Raw genomic sequence first — 20,148 nt, 5'->3', positions numbered from 1 at the left:
CGACTATTTAAACCATAGCTGTCCAATGTCAACCCACCCTACAATGGATTAAGTTTATAAATGTGCCATCCCTGTGCCTAAATCCGTACAGGTGGTTGTGTTGAATGATGCCCAGTGTCTGGTGCCAGCTGCTGTGCCACAGCATGCCCCAGTCTAGCCTGCAGCGGGCATTGCAAGCCTGTACAGTACAGTAATAGCTTCTTCAGCATCCTGACCTGTGATCAATGATCCGGGCTGCGCATTGCCATCACGGAGCCGAGCACCGAGCACACTGCGAGCAGCCGGGGACCAGGATTGAGTCATCACCGGGGGGAGGAGACCTGATCCCGCCCGGAGCAGCAGCAGCAGAGCCGGGGACACGTGGGGAGCAGCCCCGGGGCTGGGGAGGGAGGGGGGAGCCGGGGATCGGTGCTTGTCCTCTGCACAATGACTGACAGCAGAGCAGGAGGCAGGAGCCCTCTCTGAGCATCACTACTGCTGCTGCTGGCGGGACAGGAGGTAAGAGGGGGGCACTGCATGGGCAGGACAGTGCCAGGGGACCACTGCACACAGCACTGGAGAGGCTGCTGCACCTGGATGGACAGATGACAATGGTCTGCTGATACTTTCCTGCTACTTTCCTGCTGGCACCTAGGGGGTTAATCTCCATGCAGCTACATCTGTAGGATCTCATTGGGTCCAAGCACTTGTTTTTTGGACTCTGCAACTGAACAGCACTCCGATCTGTACACTCCACAGCATTGGTGAGTATAGGGGGCCACTTCTATAGACTTCAAAGCCCATTAATGGCTAATAGTAACCCTCTTCTTGCCTGCAATGCAGAGCTGAGGGCAGACAGGTAGGTGTAGAGTTAAATTGCAAGGTGTTTTGTTCCCTGATGAAGAGGTGTTCTCCTTAAATCTAGGGGAGTGACTATATTTTTTGTATTTTTTTTTTGCATTTTTTTTTTTGCATTTTTCCATAGGAGTGGATTTTATACCCCCTTTTAGGAGTAATATCTGTGATTAATCTATGGGCCTGTAAAGGTTTTTCATTTATTGTCCAAGTCATGGTGAGATTGCCAATGTACTGGTTGGTACTATGTACCCAGCGCTTACTGTCTGGTGCTGTAAGGTGGCACATCAGGGCAAAGTTGTGCTTGTTATACAATATGTATGCTGGGCATTGCAGACAAATGCTGATTGTCTGCAGCATCAGATTATGCTGATTTAAGGCAAGTACTGTATTGTCACCCCAACTCACATGGCTACTCACAACTGGCACCCCACTGCTGCTGCTAGAATGCCAACACCTCCACAAAGCATGGCATTATAGTAATACCAGTGCAGATCAGATCTGGAGTGGACAGCAGGTGTTTAATGCAGCATTTAGGGGCCAGATGCAAGGTCCATAGACTTTTTTTTTTCTTCCTTGTTTTGCATAATGCTGTTGTCTGTGTATCATTTGCTATAGTTGGATGTTTAGGGATGATATTAGGATTAGAGGGTTGAAGAGTGGTTCGTTATATTTAGCCTGGCATTAGAATTTACAATGCTAATTGTAACCTGGGTGTGTATTGTAGGGATGCTGTATAATCAGCCTCTTAAATACTAGTGCAGGGATCCCATGAAGTGTCTATGCACAGTGCTCCAAGTCTCTGCATTCACTACAGTAGGTATGGGTATTACTGTGTGCTCGTTGCATGCTTCTCCTTGTGCTTGATTCTGCTTTTTGACATTCATTTTAGGGTAATGATGACATTTGTGGCCGATCTCTTTAATTATGAGTTGGCGATGTAGCATCATCAAGGCTGCATCTTATATGGAACCCTCTGATTGAACTTATGATGTGTGATGTTTTGCCTTTTCTGCCCTGCTTTCATGTTGGCAGAAATAAAGTGATTTTTTTGGGTTATGGAGGCAGTGGAGAGCCTGTCTCAGGGCACTGTCTGGCTGCTTCTCAGTACTGGAATTAACTGATAAACATTCATCTCACCAGGGTCTGCTTCTGTTCTTACTGCTTGTGTAATGCAAAGTTTCTATAATTAAAGGGGTTCGTCTAATAGGAATTTTGGGGGCGGTTACTGTAACAAGAACACATTTTCCTTTTACTTTTAGCAAAAGTTTTCTTGCAAAGAACAGAAAGCTTTTAATTATATAACCACCAGGCTTACTGTAAGAAATTGTTCGTGTTTTGTTCTATTTTTAACCCATTCTGCAAAATACCAGGTGTAGCTGCTCCCTGCATGCTATATTTCAATGAGTCACATTCTATATAGAGTGCCATTGTTTTTCTAATCAGCATCTATGTTGTGCTAAGCAGATGCGAACTAATCTGGCTATTACGGTATTAACAAGATTGAAAATTGTGACTTCTGGCTTCACTTATTATGCTTATTTTTTTGTATTTTGGAATCAGATGTGTCCTTGTATAAATTATACTTTACACTGTTTATATATAGAGCTTTTGTTTTTAACTATAGGGAATTTATGTAATCCAAAATATATCAAAATGGAGTATTATTAAGTTTTCTCCAGAAAAGGATCTATAAGAAAGGCTCAATGGAAGCTAAAGAGATTATTTGATACTTTATTACAAAAGTAGACAAAATAGTAGAGAACTTAGAAGCCAGACAGTCAGTACAGAAGGAGGTGGAAGGATACTTTGAGGATTAAGTCAATTTAATGACCTCTGTACTGTATGTATGTATGTGGTTATATATATATGTGCAAACATATGACCAAATAAAGGATGTAACTTAGGAACAGTCCAGGGCAAGTAATGTAATGTCCTTCCACAGTGACTGTTATATTCACTCAAAGAGCTATCACAGTACACAAGAGACACGAGAGATAGCGTTCAAGTAGAAATTTAGCTCTGCTACATCTCTTTCCGATGGCTTTACAATAAGCTACAATGACAAAACTTTTGCATCATCCACTTCCCTATATATACAGTACTGTGCAAAAGTTTTAGGCAGGTGTGGGAAATGCTGCAAAGTAAGAGTGCTTTCAAAAATAGAAGTATTCATAGTTTATCAAAATGCAAAGTGAATGAACAAAGGAGAAATCTAAATCAAATAAATATTTGCAATGACCACCTTTTGCCTTCGAAATAGCATCAGTTCTTCTAGGTACTCTTGCACACAGTTTTTGAAAGGACTCAGCATGGAGGTTGTTCCATGCAACTTGAACTAAGCACAGATCTTCTGTGGATGTAGGCTTGCTCAAATCCTTCAGTCTCTTCATGTAATCCCACACAGACTGGATGATGCTGAGATCAGAGCTCTGTGGGGGTCATGTCATCACTTCCAGGACTCCTTGTTCTTTACGCTGATGATAGTTGTTAATGACATTGGCTGTATGTTTGCAGTCGTTGTCCTGCTGCAGAATACATTTGAGAGTCAATCAGATGCCTTCTATTCTTGAAAGAAATTCCTGCTTTGCAGCATTTTTTCCACACCTGCCTAAAACCTGTACACAGTATATATATATATATATATATATATATATATATATATATATATATATATATATATATATATATATATATATATATATATATATATATATATATATATACAAACTTGTAACTTAGATTCACTCAAAGAGCTGTCAAGGTGCAAAAGAGACATAAGAAATAGCGTTAAAGTGAAGATTCAGCTCAGCTACATCTCTGTTTTCAGTGACTTTGCAGAAAGATACAGTTACAAAACTTTTGCAGCATTCCGTTCTCCATATATCTTATATATACACATGCCTTTACTTACTTGCAGAAGAACAATGTGGTGCATATGACCTTTACTTTTAGGATTTTTCAGTGTATCAATCAAAGTCATCCACATATAGGGAACACATCCGCTAAGGAACTGTAAAACCTATGAGGAGAATAAATCCCATTGTGATGATGCTACTGAAATAACTACTCCACTTGGAACTGATATATTTTCCCATATGGTAAAATACCATTGCAGTCAATGGAATACATCAACAAATCAGCTGCATCCGATTTGAAAAAAAAAAGGAAAAAGAGAACATTAATGTGGTTCAGCCTTAATTTGACAGAATAATAAATTCCATCCAGTTCTGTGTTCTGCGGCTTTGCTCCATTTTCTTGTGGTCTTTCATTCGTAGACCCAGCCGAATCACTCAATCTGATAGGGTTCATCCAGTATGGATGTAGGATGTAGAATTATTCTACGTGTGACGAATTTCAAGCGTTAGGGCTTTTCTTAGTGTTATTTGTATATTTGGATGCTATCCATTATCGTTACCTTAGGACATGTGTTCCCCTGGCAGCTTACTGCATATGGCCCTAGTACCTGTTGCCAATGTGAGTTCAGCATCAAAGAAGACTCGGAATTGAGTTTGCACAGAGAGCAATTAACCTTTTGTGCTGTACACACACCAACGCTGAGCAAATTCTCATTTCTAAGATCACATCTAGTCTTTGGTACCCATAATGCATTTCTTTGCAAGGTGTTCCATTTCCCAGTGGCAGTGATTGGGGGTGCCCATCCATCAGGATGGTTCCTGTTCTTCCCAAAGGCGACAACCTCTCCCAGCTGGGTCGGTAGTTATAGAGCAAGGCAAAGTGGTGTCACTAAGCATTGCTGATCCCATTTGTTCTGCACTAAGAAGAATGTCCTGTCACAAGTGGCTCTTCCCTTTGGCCTTAGAGAACGATAAGGCAGGAGAAGGGGGAGAATCGTAGCCTTTTTTTTGACTACTTAAAACTCATTCATTGATAAACTGAGCACGCTGGAATCCTGGAGCAGTTTACTCCATAGGAAGGACAGGACATCAAACATTACAGGGGAAGCAGGCTTTGTGTGTTACGGTGCGTGCAGACAGTAAGTGATTATCTTGCTGGTGCTGAGGAGTCTGCAACCTATGACATGACTCGTTCTTGTTCTAGCAATAATATTTTACAGTTTGGCAGTGTAAAGCAGGCCGGCCTTGGTTAGCGCACTGTCTGCCGGCTACTGGAGAGAGGGTGCCAGGTGTGGAGTGCAGAGGAACGTGATCTCATTAGATATTCCAGTGTGATTGAGGCCAAACACTGTGACTGTCAGCCAGAAAAAGCAAAGTAAGGTTTGTTTTTTCCTACCCATGCTCAACATGATGTCACCTTATACCGTGACAGTTATTGATATCATCTAACATATTAAGTAGTTGGAATAGAGCCACCTGACCCGCTTCTCCCGCCACAAGGTCTCCCAAACTTAGATATGTATCTCTTAGCAGCAGATACACCTAAGCTATACGCTTTAGAAAACCTTGCGACCGGAGAATACATGTATGGGACATCCATATTTACGCTCCAATGACCTTCTGCTTTGTCTTTGACGTTGCTACATTGAAGGTGTTTTTGCAGAATGGGTTAAAATTTCACCTAGTGAGGATCATTTATAAGGCATGTCACTCGTCTGCTGCTTTGTTATCAGAAATTTGGCATAGAGATGTATCCGCCTTGAGACTTATTTACAGAAGTGTTGATCCTGTTAGAAAGAATATATCACACGTAAGACCCTATATGACAGCTCTGCGCAGTCCCCTATAGTTTTATGACACGTTGATCCATCAAATGGTGACTGACTATCCTTTATGAATGTTTTATGGTATGAAATCCTAAGCGCAGTGCTTTGTGTAAATTGTTGCTTGAGTTGGTGCTAGCGCAAAAATAGCTGCCTTTCTCTTTAAAGGGAATCTGTCAGCTTCAACATGCGATCCAAGTGGCAGGCATGATGTTATAGAGCAGGAGGAGCTGAGAAGATTGATATATAGTTTTATGGGGAAGGATTCAGTATAATTTGTAGCTTATTCATTTATATCTCTGCTCATTATGAGCTGAGCAGTTATAGAATCATACGGTAGAATGGTAGAGTTGCAAGGGACCTCCAGGGTCATCGGGTCCAACCCCCTGCTCAATGCAGGATCACTAAATCATCCCAGACAGATATTTGTCCAGCCTTTGTTTGAACACTTCCATTGAAGGAGAACTCACCACCTCCCGTGGTAACCTGTTCCACTCATTGATCACCCTCACTGTCAGACAGTTTTTTTAATATCTAATCTGTGTCTCCTTCCTTTCAGTTTCATCCCATTGCTTCTAGTCTTTCCTTGTACAAATGAGAATAGGGCTGATCCCTCTGCACTGTGACAGCCCTTCAGATATTTGTAGACAGCTATTAAGTCTCCTCTCAGCCTTCTTTTTTGTAAGCTAAACATTCCCAGATCCTTTAACCGTTCCTCATAAGCCATGATATGCAGACCGCTCACCATCTTGGTAACTCTTCTCTGAACTTGCTCCAGTTGGTCTATGTCTTTTTAAAGTGGGGTGCCCAGAACAGGACACAGTATTCCAGATGAGGTCTGACTAAGGAAGAGTAGAGGGGGATTACCTCATGTGATCTAGACTCTATGCTTCTCTTAATACATCCCAGAATTGTGTTTGCCTTTTTTTGCAGTCCAATGGGCGGTCCTATCAGTGATTGACAGCTATCTGTGTATGAGTGTATATACAGGGGTAGCTGTTAGTCACTGATAGGACCACCCATTGGACTGTTCATCTCAGAACGTATATCATTTAATAAATTACAAGATATACTGAGTTTCCCCCAAAAAATTATATATCGATCTGCTCGGCTCCCCCTGCTCTATAACATCATGTGTGCAGTTTGGATAGAATGTTCGAGCCAGCAGATTCCCTTTAAGAATAAGGTGAATATCTTATATCTTTTCACCATTTTCCAAAGAACCCTTCTAAGTCCATATTTTTATGTAAAAGACCCCCATGCCTGATATTCCTCTTGCATTAGGGTAAGTTAACACAAGGCAGAAATGCTGCGGAATGTCTGCAGCGGAAATTCCGCAGCATTTCCGCATCCAAAACAGAATCAAGATCCGCAGCATTAGTGTGAATTGTGACTCGAAATCAGTTGTGTGCCCGCAGCTGGGCGTTCACCTCCGAAGTCCTCGGCTGTCAGTGCTTCCTTCTTCACCTGCTACCCGATGGCCTGTACTGAGCGCAGCACCGCTGGTCAGGTAATGGATTTGGAAATACCCCAGAATTTGCTTTGAAATTTGCGCTGCAGATATTCTGCAGTATTTCTGCCCGTGTAAGCATACCCTTATTATAACAGAGAGTCATTACCACATGCAAACAGTGTAACTCCTAAGGGTAAGATCGCAATGTTAGTGTGTACCTTGCAATCTGTGTGTAGTCAGTCGATGTAAGTGGTTTGATGCCACACAATGTACCCATGTCTAATGTGATAGACATATCCCGAATTATACAGGGTGGCCACAGAAAATGACCACACTATTATGAAGGCTCTCTAAAAGAAAAGACAGCTTTCATAACAGTGTGGTGCCCAACACACTGCGCAGGCAGTGTGTGGTCCGCTTCCTGCGCAGGTGAGCTGCTCGAATCTGCCCACAAATGCCATGACTTATCTGTGCATGCGCCGGGTCCTGCAGGCGTGAAATCTCAAAACAGTGCATGGATGATGCCAGCTATGTCATCCACGTTACGGGGGGCAGAAGAGGTGGTAGAAAAAAATGCAGCTGGAGGAAACGGCCTGGCCCGTCCACTGGACCGCTCGGCTTCATTTACATACGGCGTGGTTGATGTTTAAACGTCAATTATTCATGTATATTTTAATTAGTATTGATAACAAAGCCGGTCTAGGAAAGCCGTCCACATCACTAATATAGGGCTGGTATTGGTTTGATGTACCAAAGACTGGGGACCGGTTCCCTTTAACTTCTTATACAAGTGCTTACTGACAACCTGCTTTTGCAGGATGAGATGAGCATCACCTATATAGCATCATTGTATAATCATTTAGGTCTGACATCACAATGCTGTGTTTATACACTTATTATTATGTGCATTATAATTACATTGTCATTCAAAGCATATTTGTGGTTCACATCTGCACCCGGGGTACCGCTTTCCTACTCCGTTCGGGGAGCAGGAAAGGGGAATCCCCATGCACAAACGCCTCCGTATCAGGATTGGACTAAACAGCGCCGTACGGACCCCATTGACTATAATAGGTTCCGTTCAGTTTATGCTTAGCTGCCCAGCTTTTAGATGGGAAAAAAATGCTGCATGCAGCACTTTTTCTTCCGATACTTTGAGCCAGATCTGTGGCAGAACCTCCGACCAGAGGTTGCAAGGCATATGTGAAACAACCTTAAAGGGGTTGTCCCGCGGCAGCAAGTGGGTCTATACACTTCTGTATGGCCATAATAATGCACTTTGTAATGTACATTGTGCATTAATTATGAGCCATACAGAAGTTATCAAAAGTTTTATACTTACCTGCTCCGTTGCTGGCGTCCTCGTCTCCATGGTGCCGACTAATTTTCGGCCTCCGATGGCCAAATTAGCCGCGCTTGCGCAGTCCGGGTCTTCTGCTTTCTTCAATGGGGCTCCGTGTAGCTCCATGTAGCTCCGCCCCGTCACGTGCCGATTCCAGCCAATCAGGAGGCTGGAATCGGCAATGGACCGCACAGAAGAGCTGCGGTCCACGGAGGAAGAGGATCCCGGCGGCCATCTTCACCGGTAAGTATAGAAGGCACCGGAGTGCGGGGATTAAGGTAAGCGCTCCGGTAAGCTTTCTTTTGGTCCCTGCATCGGGGTTGTCTCGCGCCGAACGGGGGGGGGTTGAAAAAAAAAAAAAACCGTTTCGGCGCGGGACAACCCCTTTAAGGCTAGGGTCACACAGGGCGGATTTGTAGCAGTTTTGCTGCGGTTTTTCCGTTGCGGTTTTGACGCAGTCTTCTGCAGCTACTTCTACTGCTTCTACTGCTTCTGCAGCAAAAACGCTTCAAAGGTTAATTTGGGCTTGCAGATTTTGCTGCGGATTTTCGTGCGGAAAAATCCGCAAGCGTTTTTTTCCGCAGCGCTTTTTTACTTTTTTCGCGTATTTGGTGCGGTTTTGGCTGCGTCCATAGAGGTCTATGGACAAAAAAGCGCTGCGGAAAAGACCAAAGAATGAACATGCTGCATCTTTTAAAACCGCGACGCAGTTGCATTTCCGCACTGCGGCTGTGCGGAAAAAATCCGTCCTATGAGAACAGCTTTTTGGCAAATCTCATTTGTGCTGCATTGCACTGCAAACGCAGCGGTTTTGCCGCAGTGCGGATATGCAACGGCAATCCGCGGCAAAACCGCGGCAAATCCGCCCTGTGTGACCCCAGCCTAAGGCCTGCCAAACTTTAGTAAATCTATTGACTGTGCCTTTAAGAAAAAGCGTTGAAAAGAGAAGTTATTCTGAGTTTAATGGAGAGAAAGTTGTGTAAAATAATGTAATCAGCCCATGCTCCAGCTCTTTGTGTCTGCCTATCTATTGCACTGCACTATTGCAGACAAGGAACCTGGCTCATGTAATCGTCTCAGTTTACTGAACAGAGAGAGAGCTGGGGACCTGCGGCCCTGAGAAATAACAAGTAATTATGTCTTTTTTTGGACTGTGTCTCTCTTAAACAGTGTGAAGCTTTAACTTTAAGGAGAGGTCACCTTTGAAAAGGCGAACTCTCCCCTCCCCTCCCCATCTTGTCAGTTCTTCACAGAGCGACTGAATTTACCCTCCCCATTAGCGGGAATGAATAATTATTTTCTCGATTCAGCTGGTGACGTGCAGTTCACGGGAGGTTAATTGGTAATAATGGGTTCTGTTCCAAACGAAGAACAGCTTCACAACTCAGCCAAGGACTCTGTCCGAGAGCAGGCGATGAGACCAGTCAGTGGTCATTTGCACAATGGGTTGGGATGCACATGCCGGGTTTGCACAAGTCCAGATGTCGGAGTCTGTGTATTAAGTAATCTGTCTGCTCTGGAGAATCTAGGGCTAGGTAATTAGCCTTTCAAACATAAATTGTACCAAGTGTATTGATAGCGCTCTTACTGCAGAGTTATTTGTGGACCATTTTATAGTCATTCTCGAAAAATTGCTAGGAAGCTTTTAGTATAAACCTGTGAGATTAAGAAAATAGTACTCTTGAACCTCTTGGTCCCCAATGCAAGAGGGCCCCCACTTATCAAATGCCATTTTTATAACACTGATGTCTACCTATTTGGCATAGTGGTCTTCGAGCCTCCTCAAGCACCAGTACCCAGGTGTGTCTGCTACATCTGCACCCCCTACAGTCATGTCTCTGAATTGATTTAATATTGATGGAGCAATGAGGTGGACTAAATTAGAAAATCTGGGACTTTTAAATGGTCAGGACAATTGCAATAGTATATCTAATGTATGAAAAACGGGAAACAATGCTCTGGCATCACTTGCCTGCAGCGCTAATGGAAGCATGGATGATAATAATCTGTCTTAATACATATTGGCTGCAGTACCCTAGCAGCATGCAAGCATCGTACTTGGTAATCTTTAAAGGCCACTCTGGTGAAAACACACTTTTCCATCTATGCCCCCATCATCTGACTGCCTTGACATTTTGGACATCTCCTGTGTATATTGTAATCACTTCCATACAGTGCAGCCTCCTGCCTGATGCTTATCAGACATCATATTTAGGTTGAGATATGTCCCTGCTTTCTATTCCTCCATGTTGTGTTATCAATCTCATGACACATCAGCACATCATCACATGAGCAGCTAGAGCCTATACCATTTCTGCCTGCAGGGAGGACAGTGCAATTATCACTACTCTGTATATTCACTTAAATAAGCTAAGTATATAGTCAGGAGCATGAACTATCTTCTCTTTAATTATAATTGTCTGACAGGAACCTCTAATCATCAGCAGTAGCTGTAATAGGAGTTTCTGTGCCCCCCCTCTCAAGAGCTTGCGTGGTAGGATCCATCACACATGGATTTTGCTGACTGAATGACTGACTTCTTGAGACAACATAAAGCTAAGTAATTCTCAGATGGTCAGAATAATATCACATAACCACTTGATGAGACGGATTCCAGGAAGTTTCAGGTAGAAAGAAACAACTAAAAAGATAACACTGGACGACTTATATATACTGAGGAGCTCGTTACGTATTGAATGGAAAAAAAAATCCACTGGAGTGGCTCTTTAAAATCTCACAAAAAAAATCTACAATAACTATAAGCCTTCACATTTTCTTCTTCAACCAAGTCATGAGACCCCCTTTCCGATCAGCTGCCAGGAAGTTGTTGTCAAGGGTTGGAAAACTCATAAGGTTGTCTACTCATAAGTAGCCCAGTTTGGTATTGCAGCACCCACACATTCACTTCAATGGATCCTCAGAATATCCTATCCTGTCCTAAGGATAGGTCATCAGTAGCCGATTGGCAGGGGTCCGACGCTCAGAACCACCGCCGATCAGCTGACAAAAAACGTCTGTTGAGGGCCGGAAGGTTCACAACATTGTCCGTTCAGTCCGTTGAGTTTAAGGGTGCTTTCCGTGACCCGGGGAGAAGCATAAAATCAAGTGACAAGTTTTCTGTGGATCAGTTTCAGTATGAATCCAGATTAAAATGGGAAATTTAAGCGATCTGAGCAACTTCCAAGGAGGCGTGATCATCGGTGCTAGACTAACTGGGTCAGTATTTCATACACTGCCAACCTTGTGGGCTTCTCTTATGCAACTGTGTACCGAGAATAGTGCAATCGAGGAAAACATCCAGCGAAAGAGAATCTTTTGGATATAAATAACTCATTGATGAAATCGGTTAGAGGAGGATGTCAAGAATCATTCCAATGAATAGTCGGTGCAGCATTAAGCTACTTGCAGCCAAATACAATGCTGGTGCTCCACTAAGGTGTTCAATCACAACTCAGCATTCGTTAGCATGGATGGGATATAACAGCAGATAGCCAGTTCAAGTTACATTGCTGTCTAAGGAAAATAGAAAGTCATGACTCCAGTGGGCAAAACACCCCAAAGATTGGACCACTGAGTGGAAAGTACCACCTGGCCAGATGAATCCAGATTTTTGTGGCACCATGCTAATAGAGAGATCAGAAGTTGGCACAAGCAGCATGAACTGGTGAGCCCTTCCGGTCACCAGGTCAGCTCCTCCATCTAATTTGCAGCAACTTCAAGAAGCTGTCCAGTCCACATGGGACAATATTTCTGCAGAATCTTTTCAACACCTAGTGGAATCTGCTGCAATTTTGAAGGCCAAAGGAGGTTGAATGCGCTGCTATGTAGGTGTCTCAAAAAAAGGGGCCATTCAGTGTATATGACTTTTTGAACTCACATAGTTGAGCTAGACAGCATGTGGCCATCATTATGTTTTTTCCTCATTAAAGGAACAGCGTTGCAACACCTGATCAGGCACCTTCAGCCTCTAGGCCCTTTAGCAGCAGCTTTAGGGCTTATTTACATGAGCGTTTTCACGGCCGGCCGATATACGCTCTTGTTTTATGCATCAGTTATTTTCTGGATTGCAGGTGATATGTAGTACCTCCACTGTTTTTCCCTGATGTCCATGATACTCAGCCTATAGGGAGCAGTCGATGCAGCAGTTTTACAATCAGAATACAGATTGTAAATGATATAGTCAACATACAGAAAGAAGGCAGTTGGTGATAAAGCATGTATCCAGGCATTCGTACAACTTTCTATGCCTGTTCTAATCTGTAGTCCTTTGTTAGGATCTGCTTAGCAGGTGGTCGGAAGTTCAGATTGCATGTAAGTAGCTACGGTGAGTGGTCAGAAGGTGATGACTGAGGTGATCTGTCCTGACCTTTCGGTTTGCCGTCATTCCAACAGTAAACTAAATGATTTGTATATCAGATCTTGTACTTCCATTTCTCTATATAGGATTGTACTTTCAGCTGAATTTTTGTTAGAAGTTGACACTTAACCCTTTGCAATCCAATTTTGGATTCAGGGGTTCCTAGGGGGCTTTCTCTTTCTGCCATTATACAATGGCGCCATCTGCTGGCTAGAGCCAGTACTATGGTATGGGACATGCTGGAGAGGCCCCTGACAACAGAGCAGCCAGTAATATACAGTAAGAATACCCTGCCGAACGTCTTCCGAAATCAGAGCTGTACAGCCTTCAATCAGAATGTCTTCAGACGTCAGAGAGTGGATTGGAAAGGGTTAAGGGTGACTACCCACTAGCGTTTTTTTTCTGCTGCAAATTCGCTGCGTTTTTTTCCCCAATTGTAAATGGGACTTTCTAATGTTAAAAACGCAAAGTTGCGTTGCATTTTTAACATTAGGAAGTCCCATAGGCATCTGGAATAAAAACGCAGCGAATTCGCAGCGGAAAAAAACCGCTAGTGGGTAGTCACCCTAAAACTTCAGAAAACCAAAAAATACATGCAGATGTGGATCTTCTGTATAGTATACCCTAAAGGCTGTGGAAACCTTTGTGCACGAAGAATCAATACACATATATCTTACTAAGTCCCTGCAGTAAAAAAAATGTTGCATCTAACAGGTTTTTTTTTGCATTGGGCTTTTTTTTTCTCATGCCTTCAGAAATCTCCTACATTCAAGTTTCTGGCTGGAGGGAGGGTGTTTCCGGCACTAATCAGCTTGTCTCTTTCATGAATGCAGGCAAGCTAAGCTCCCCCTCCCCTCTCTTCTTTCAGAGGCTGTGTAGAATAACTACACCTGCTTAATACTACACAGCTGTCTCGCCATCCTCTCTCGGAGTAGCTGCTAGGTGTTCCTCCTCAATGCTGAGAGCAGAACATTCAACATTCACTCGGAGTATATTACAGCCCTCTGTAATAGTAGTTTTCTCTACTGTCTGTCCTCCGGATCTCCTCCACCTTCCCCCTGCCCTGTTGTACAGCTATCTGTAATAGCTCAGTGGAAAGGAAGTGAACATAGGTTCACAACAGGGAAGCAGCCTAGAGGAGGGGCTGTCAATTTACTCTGACTGACAAGATTTCAGTCCTCCAGCGCCTTAGAAAATAATACAAGCATAGAAACCAAACGATCAGACATTTTTTTAATGAAAATCAATTACAAAAAGTCTTCATTTCCAAAAACACATTGATTAAAAGAAAAAAAAGATTTTGAAGGTGTACATAGCCTGTAGGCATGCATCTTCCTCGACCACTGGAAGTTATGGGCCAGTTGACTTCAGATGTAGGTTTTTGCCAGCTGTAGATTTCCACATCAGGGAAGACATTTTTGAAAATTAAATTTTTTTCTTGCCGCTATTGGCTGATTTTCTTTTTCTTTGTTCATGATCGATCGAAGAGCAGTAATTGTGCCTCTTAGCTTAAAATGTACTAAAGTAGAGGAGAGTTTTTCGGTTTGTGGAAGGAATAAGAATGGCAATGTTTCAGAAACCAGTTCTTTTTGCAAATACATTGTTAAATCCAGAACTGATGAGATGCAAATACTACTTCGTAAATGAAGTTCTAACAGCGAAGCCTGTAGTGGAGAAAACCATTTATAGTCTATGCAGCGAGAGAAAAGCTTTTCTGTTCATTTGGAGAAAGCAACATTATGAAACATTGACAACATTATGAGGCACGGGACACAAAGTGGCTCATTCTGCCTGATTTTCATGGCTAAAAGTTGTGACTTTATAGGCTTTATTTTCGGTAATATTGATCATGTAGACGTCACCTGCATACGGTTGCATGCTTAGTACCTGGAGATGAATACTGCTGCAGGCTTAGTATTAGGCTGAGCTCACACTGGCGGACCGGATTCTGCATGCAGGAGGCCCACAGCGGAGTCTGGCTGCAAGCCCGGCCATCACCCGGCGCACTTGTTTCCACTGTATTGCGAATGACCACGGCAGCTCGCTGGCAGTCATGCGCAGTACAGTTTTTTTTCTTGTTTGTATTTCCCACACCTTTGCGATGATGCGGGTACCACTGCCAATATGCAATGATAATTGCATATGGGCTGTGGGTCGGATGGCCTCCATTAACATCAATGGAAACCGTCCTTGCAGAATAGAGCATGCTGCAATTGTTTCTTTAGCTCGCGGACTATGCTATTTGTATTCCTGAGTGTGAGCAAAAATTGATGCCTTTCAATGTGTGCGTTTTACTGCAGACGATCGCGGAATCTGCAATCCAAATCCTCCTATGTGAGCCCAGCCTTGAGGTTAGGGCTATTCAGGGTCATGTGTCATATGACATCAAGTTTCAAAAGTTACACAACAAAAAATTAGTTCAAGTCTGTGACTTCCTGTCACATGACTATTTCAAACAGCCAAATCGCAGACAGTTGTACTTGCATGCGGCTTAGGGCTCCTTCACACTGGCGAGAAATTTGGGCGCTTTTGTTGCGTTGTGAGAGTGAAAACGTATGATTATTAAACCAATAAATTTCAATGGTTTCCTTCAATGGTTTTCCTGCGATGCTGCTTGAAAAAAAAAATCACAGCATCTCTTTTCTTTCTGTGATATCGCCCATTGTTTTCAATGGGGCCGGCGGCAGCAGCAGGGCAGGCCCCATTGAAAGTAATGGGGGAAGATGGTGATTCCCTTCCACAACTGTGACAGCAGTGGTGGGGGATTTTTTCCTCCCCGCAGGGAGTCCCCTCATCACTGAACACCCTGCCACTGCTGTCACAGTGTTCAGTGATGAGGGGACTCCCTGCCAGGATAAAGGAATTCCCTGCCACTGCTGTCACAGCAGAGACAAGAGATCGCAATATTCTCCCATTGCTTTCAATGGGGCGGGGCTGCCGCTTGTCCCATTGAAAGCAACGGGATGAAGGGAACAACTGCAGTGATTAGAGGCTGTTTTCACATGAAAACGCCTCGCATACAGGGGTTCCCCATGCATTGCGAGGGCGATATTGGGCCGTGAATAATGGCGGATATCGCTCTCGCCAGTGTGCAGGAGCCCTAAGGGCTTAAGCACATTGGCGTGTTTTTGCCTCTTTATGCGGAAGTGAAATTCACGGTCAAGCGCTTGCCAAAGTGTGTTTTCATGCTGATGTGAGGCATTCTTCTGGCAAGAACGCCTCCCATCATTTTTATGAAGTTGCGATCCTCAGATGCGGCTCTCAGGTGCATTCGAGGATTGACAACTGTTTCCCATTGTTTTCAGTGGGAAACCTCGCATGCATATTGAGCGATATGTTTTTCTATCCCATTTAAAACCATAGGCGATGCATTCTGGGGAGAGTGCAAAGATAGGTGCAGTGAGGGAAAACATCGCTCATGTATATGACTCCATTCAAAAGAATGAGGTTCATATTTGCACGAGACTTGTGCGAGATTCTCGGCCATGTGAAACCGGCCTAAAGTGCTTATTCCAACATTTTAACTTAAGGCCCATGTGCACTGGATGAAAGTCGGCCAAACGATGCCCAACACTCGTACCTGCATGTACTCGCTCCCGTGCTGTTGGACAGGAGCGAGTGTTGCCGGCTCACTCGTTCTACCCCGCCCCTCTCCATTCATTTAACATAGCGGCCGTTCAGTACTGAATGGCTGCTGTTTACACTGAACGATCAGTGATCAGGATTTTAAGCTGCATAAACGATGAACGACAATCGTTCAGTGTAAACAGCAGCTGTTCAGTACTGAATGCCGCTGTGTTAAGTCAATGAAGAGGGGCGGGGGAGAGCGAGGAGTGAAATCTCCTCCAGCCGCCCAGCTGTGAGCCAACGATACTCGCTCCTGTGCAACAGCACGAGAGCCCGTACATGCGGGGACGAGTGACAGGCATCGTTTGCCCAACATTCATCCCGTGTAAATGGGCCCTTAGCCCTTATTTACAAGATAAGGGATAAATATCTGGTGGGAGTCAGACCATTGAGATCCCAGATAATCATGAGAACATGGTTCATGTGTACCACTATATGAATGGTGAGCATGTGCTCTGATGTGCTATTCATCTCTATGGGATTGCCGGACATAGCCATGCACTGTATGCTGTTTCTCTTCAGCGTAGTTGAGCTTGAACAAGGGGAATCGCTTCCCCTTCGCCGGCTGTTCAAACTCCTCGCCAGAGTGCAGTAGTTTGAAAATTACCTTGGGGATCACTGTTTAACTACGTGCAGGAAGTAAAAGGCAGTACCCATCTTTTCCTAGCCGTACAAATCATAGCCGGGAAAAGAGGTGGTGAAAACGAAAACCATTGTAATCCCATATAGAGATCACTGGTTTAGTTTTGTCCCATTATAAGGGCTTGTTCACACGGTCGTATGAGTCTCGCAGAGTTGTACTCATCGCAACCCCTAGGCTCTGCCAGCAAAAGAGCCGTCGGAGATCGCGTACAGGCCGCAATAAGCACTGCGCTTGCCCGGGATTATGACATAACGGATATGTGCATTCCCTGCTTTGCGCAGAGGCTTCATACTAAACACTGCCTTGTCGCAGGCATTGCAAGGTGCAGCATTTCAATACGGAGCCTTTCAAGGGCTGCGAATAAAACACAGGGAAATAGAGCATGCTGCAATTTATTTCTCCTGCGTTTTATACGCATGTCCCCTCACATCTCCAACGCAGGTGTGAATGGAAAATTGTGCATTACGACTCCTTTCAATTCTGGGGGTCGCTGGGTAATTTCTTGACTATCTCCAGCAGTCTAATAGAAATAAATGGAGTGGTAGTGCACACATGTGGCTACGACTCTCTTCATTCAGAGACACTCACAACTCCATTTTTGCGATCAATGGGGTTTCCAGTGGTCCGCCTGTTATCGATCAGATACTTAGCACCTATCCACAGGAAACAACCCTTTTAAGATTGGTCTTTTTGGATTGTACATAAGGAGGCCATGTCAAATAGAATAGGAACGCACAACAGACGTTTGATGCAGTTTATGATTGGTTACACTTTATTATTTTCATCAGGGTTTCCTAAGATCTAGGCAGGTTATAGTAAAGTTTCGGACTGTTGGCCTTCTTCAAGCTACATAGCAAAAGATATAGTTGCAAGCAGTTGCTTATACTCTGCCAAAAGCTAGGAAGGCCCATAGGACTCTCATGCAGAAGGGAACAAATGAAGCGAAATGATCCAGGTGCAAAGAAACCCATGTGGTTCTCGGTATTGGCATATCCCTTTTCATTGGTTTACTTCTGCATGTGACTCACATGGACTCTCCTATTTACCTTTTGACAGGGTATAAGTAACTACTTGCAACTACAGTATATCCTTTTCTACCCAACCTGAAGAAGGACAATAGTCCGAAACGTTGCTACAACCTGTCTACATCTTTTGAAACTCTGATGAAACTAATGAAGTGTAACCAGTCTTAGAAGCCTATGGTGTGTTTTCTTTCTACTTGATGGGTGATTCGGAGACCCTAGGATCTGAAGCCATGCACAGCATCCCAATTCTTCCAGTTAGACATGTGCGGCTAATGTGCACGTAAGGGATTGGCACAAAAATATATTAAAAAATGTTCACAAAACGAATGGGTCACAATCCTATTCTGTCATTGTGAATATATGTATTGGGATTGGCCCTATAGGATGATTCTGGGTTCCTCGCCGCTAGACTGTAATTACACTGACATTATGGCTTATGCTTTACAGGAGTTATAGCGCATATGACTCATTTGTTCATTATGATTTGCTTTGTAACATATCCCATTGAATTATAATGGGTCTGTCTGGTTACTATTTTTCTTTTTTCCTGGATAGAATAGCACAGCATGCCATACAATTTCGTCACAGAGCAATGGAAACCTGATGGAAAAGAACTAACAGCAGTATAAATATAGCCTTAAAGGGGTATTCCAGAAACTTAATGTATCTTCAAGTTTTCATCTATCCAAAGGATAGATGAAAACTGATAGATCAGTGGGGATTCGAATGCTGGGAACCCCACCGATCCTGAGAGCAGGGGTCTGGTTGATCTCCATGGGAATGGAGCCGAAGTTGTGCAGACACTCCGCCGCTCCATTCATTTCAATGAGAGAGCTGGAAATCTGCTCCATTGCCTTGGAGACCAACCAGACCCTGTATTAGGGGTCCCAGCAGTCGAACTCCCACTGATCTATCAGTTTTCACCTTTCCAGTGGATGGGTAAAAACTTGAAAAAGCATGAAGTCTCCAAAATATGCCTTCAGGGCTCAGCCAGACAGGCGTTTTTAAAATGCATGTTAGGTGCGTTTGCGATTCGCTGCTATTAGGAACCGAAGCTTTCAATGAAAGCGGTCACATGTGTGTTTTTTTCATTCAAATAAAATTCGCACCTGTAAAAAATATAGCAGCGAATCGCAGAACGCACCTGACTGCGTAAGCATTTCCATCGCTATCCCCTGCTGCGGCTGTAACAGCTGCTGCAGGGGATTCCTTGGACGTGAAACATCCAGGGGTTTCACATTGTGGCCAATGGGGCCGGCGGCAGCAGCCCCGACCCCATTGAGAACATACAGAGCTGATCGCGATCCACTGCTACAGCTGTGGCAGAGGATTTCTTCATCTCCACGGGGAGTCCCCTCATCACTGAACACTGTGACAGCATTTTCACAGTGTTCAGAGACAAGGGGGCTACCCGAAGGGGATGAAGAATTCTCCTGCTACAGCTGCGTCTAGCCACTTGATCCTCCTGCACTGCTCTGAAGCTCTTTCAGCAGGCGGAGATTTAAAATCTCCGCCTGCTGAAAGGGCTGTGTCTGATTGGCCACGGTGCTCAGCCAATCACAGGCAGCACTCAGCCATTCATTGAATCCATATTTAAAGCCCTTCTCTGAAAATCCATGCAGTGCTTATCGTCATCTCATTGCTTTCAATGTGGCTGCAGAATCACCAGCCCCATTAAAAACAATGGGAGAACATCGCAATCCTCTGCTACAGCTGCGACAGCCGTAGCAGGGGAATTCTTCATCCAATGCTGTCACAGTGTTCAGTGATGAGGGGACTCCCTGCAGAGATGAAGAAATCCTCTGCCACAGCTGTAGCAGAGGATCGTGATGTTCTCTGTATGTCAATTGTGCCGCCGCTGCTTCCGCCTCGCCCATTGACCACAAGGTGAAACCCCTGGATGTGATAGCATCCAGGAGTTTCACATCCAAGGAATCCCCTGCTTCATCTGTCACAGCCACATCATGGAGATAGTGGGCACCGCACTTTATGTGCGAATTTTAAATGCATACCAGTGCGAATTTTACAATGTGTCGGCCCTTTCGGTCACCTGATTTTTTTGACGCATGTGTTTTGCGGGTTTTTTAACGCCACTAAATGCATTCAAAAAACGCCCGTCTGAATGAGCCCTTAAAGCGTTCGCAAGGAGAAGAAAAACATGAGTGCTTTCTTCTAGAAACAGCGCC

At 44.0% G+C, this 20,148-nt stretch overlaps 1 protein-coding gene across 1 annotated transcript in view; it reads left to right on the top strand.

Annotated features, from left to right (window-relative positions):
- The first annotated feature begins 420 nt into the window (after positions 1-420).
- The window catches only part of MEGF11 (multiple EGF like domains 11), a 412,570-nt gene continuing 392,842 nt past the window's right edge, over positions 421-20,148 (top strand). Inside the window, exon 1 of the mRNA XM_066592915.1 lies at positions 421-498. The gene's annotated coding sequence lies outside the window, so the exon portion shown is untranslated. The remainder of the gene's footprint in view (positions 499-20,148) is intronic.

Source organism: Eleutherodactylus coqui, chromosome 2, assembly GCF_035609145.1.
Source record: "Eleutherodactylus coqui strain aEleCoq1 chromosome 2, aEleCoq1.hap1, whole genome shotgun sequence".
Lineage (NCBI taxonomy): Eukaryota > Metazoa > Chordata > Amphibia > Anura > Eleutherodactylidae > Eleutherodactylus > Eleutherodactylus coqui.
Note: the sequence above shows the minus strand (reverse complement) of the source record. Positions and strands in the feature narration are given on the sequence as shown.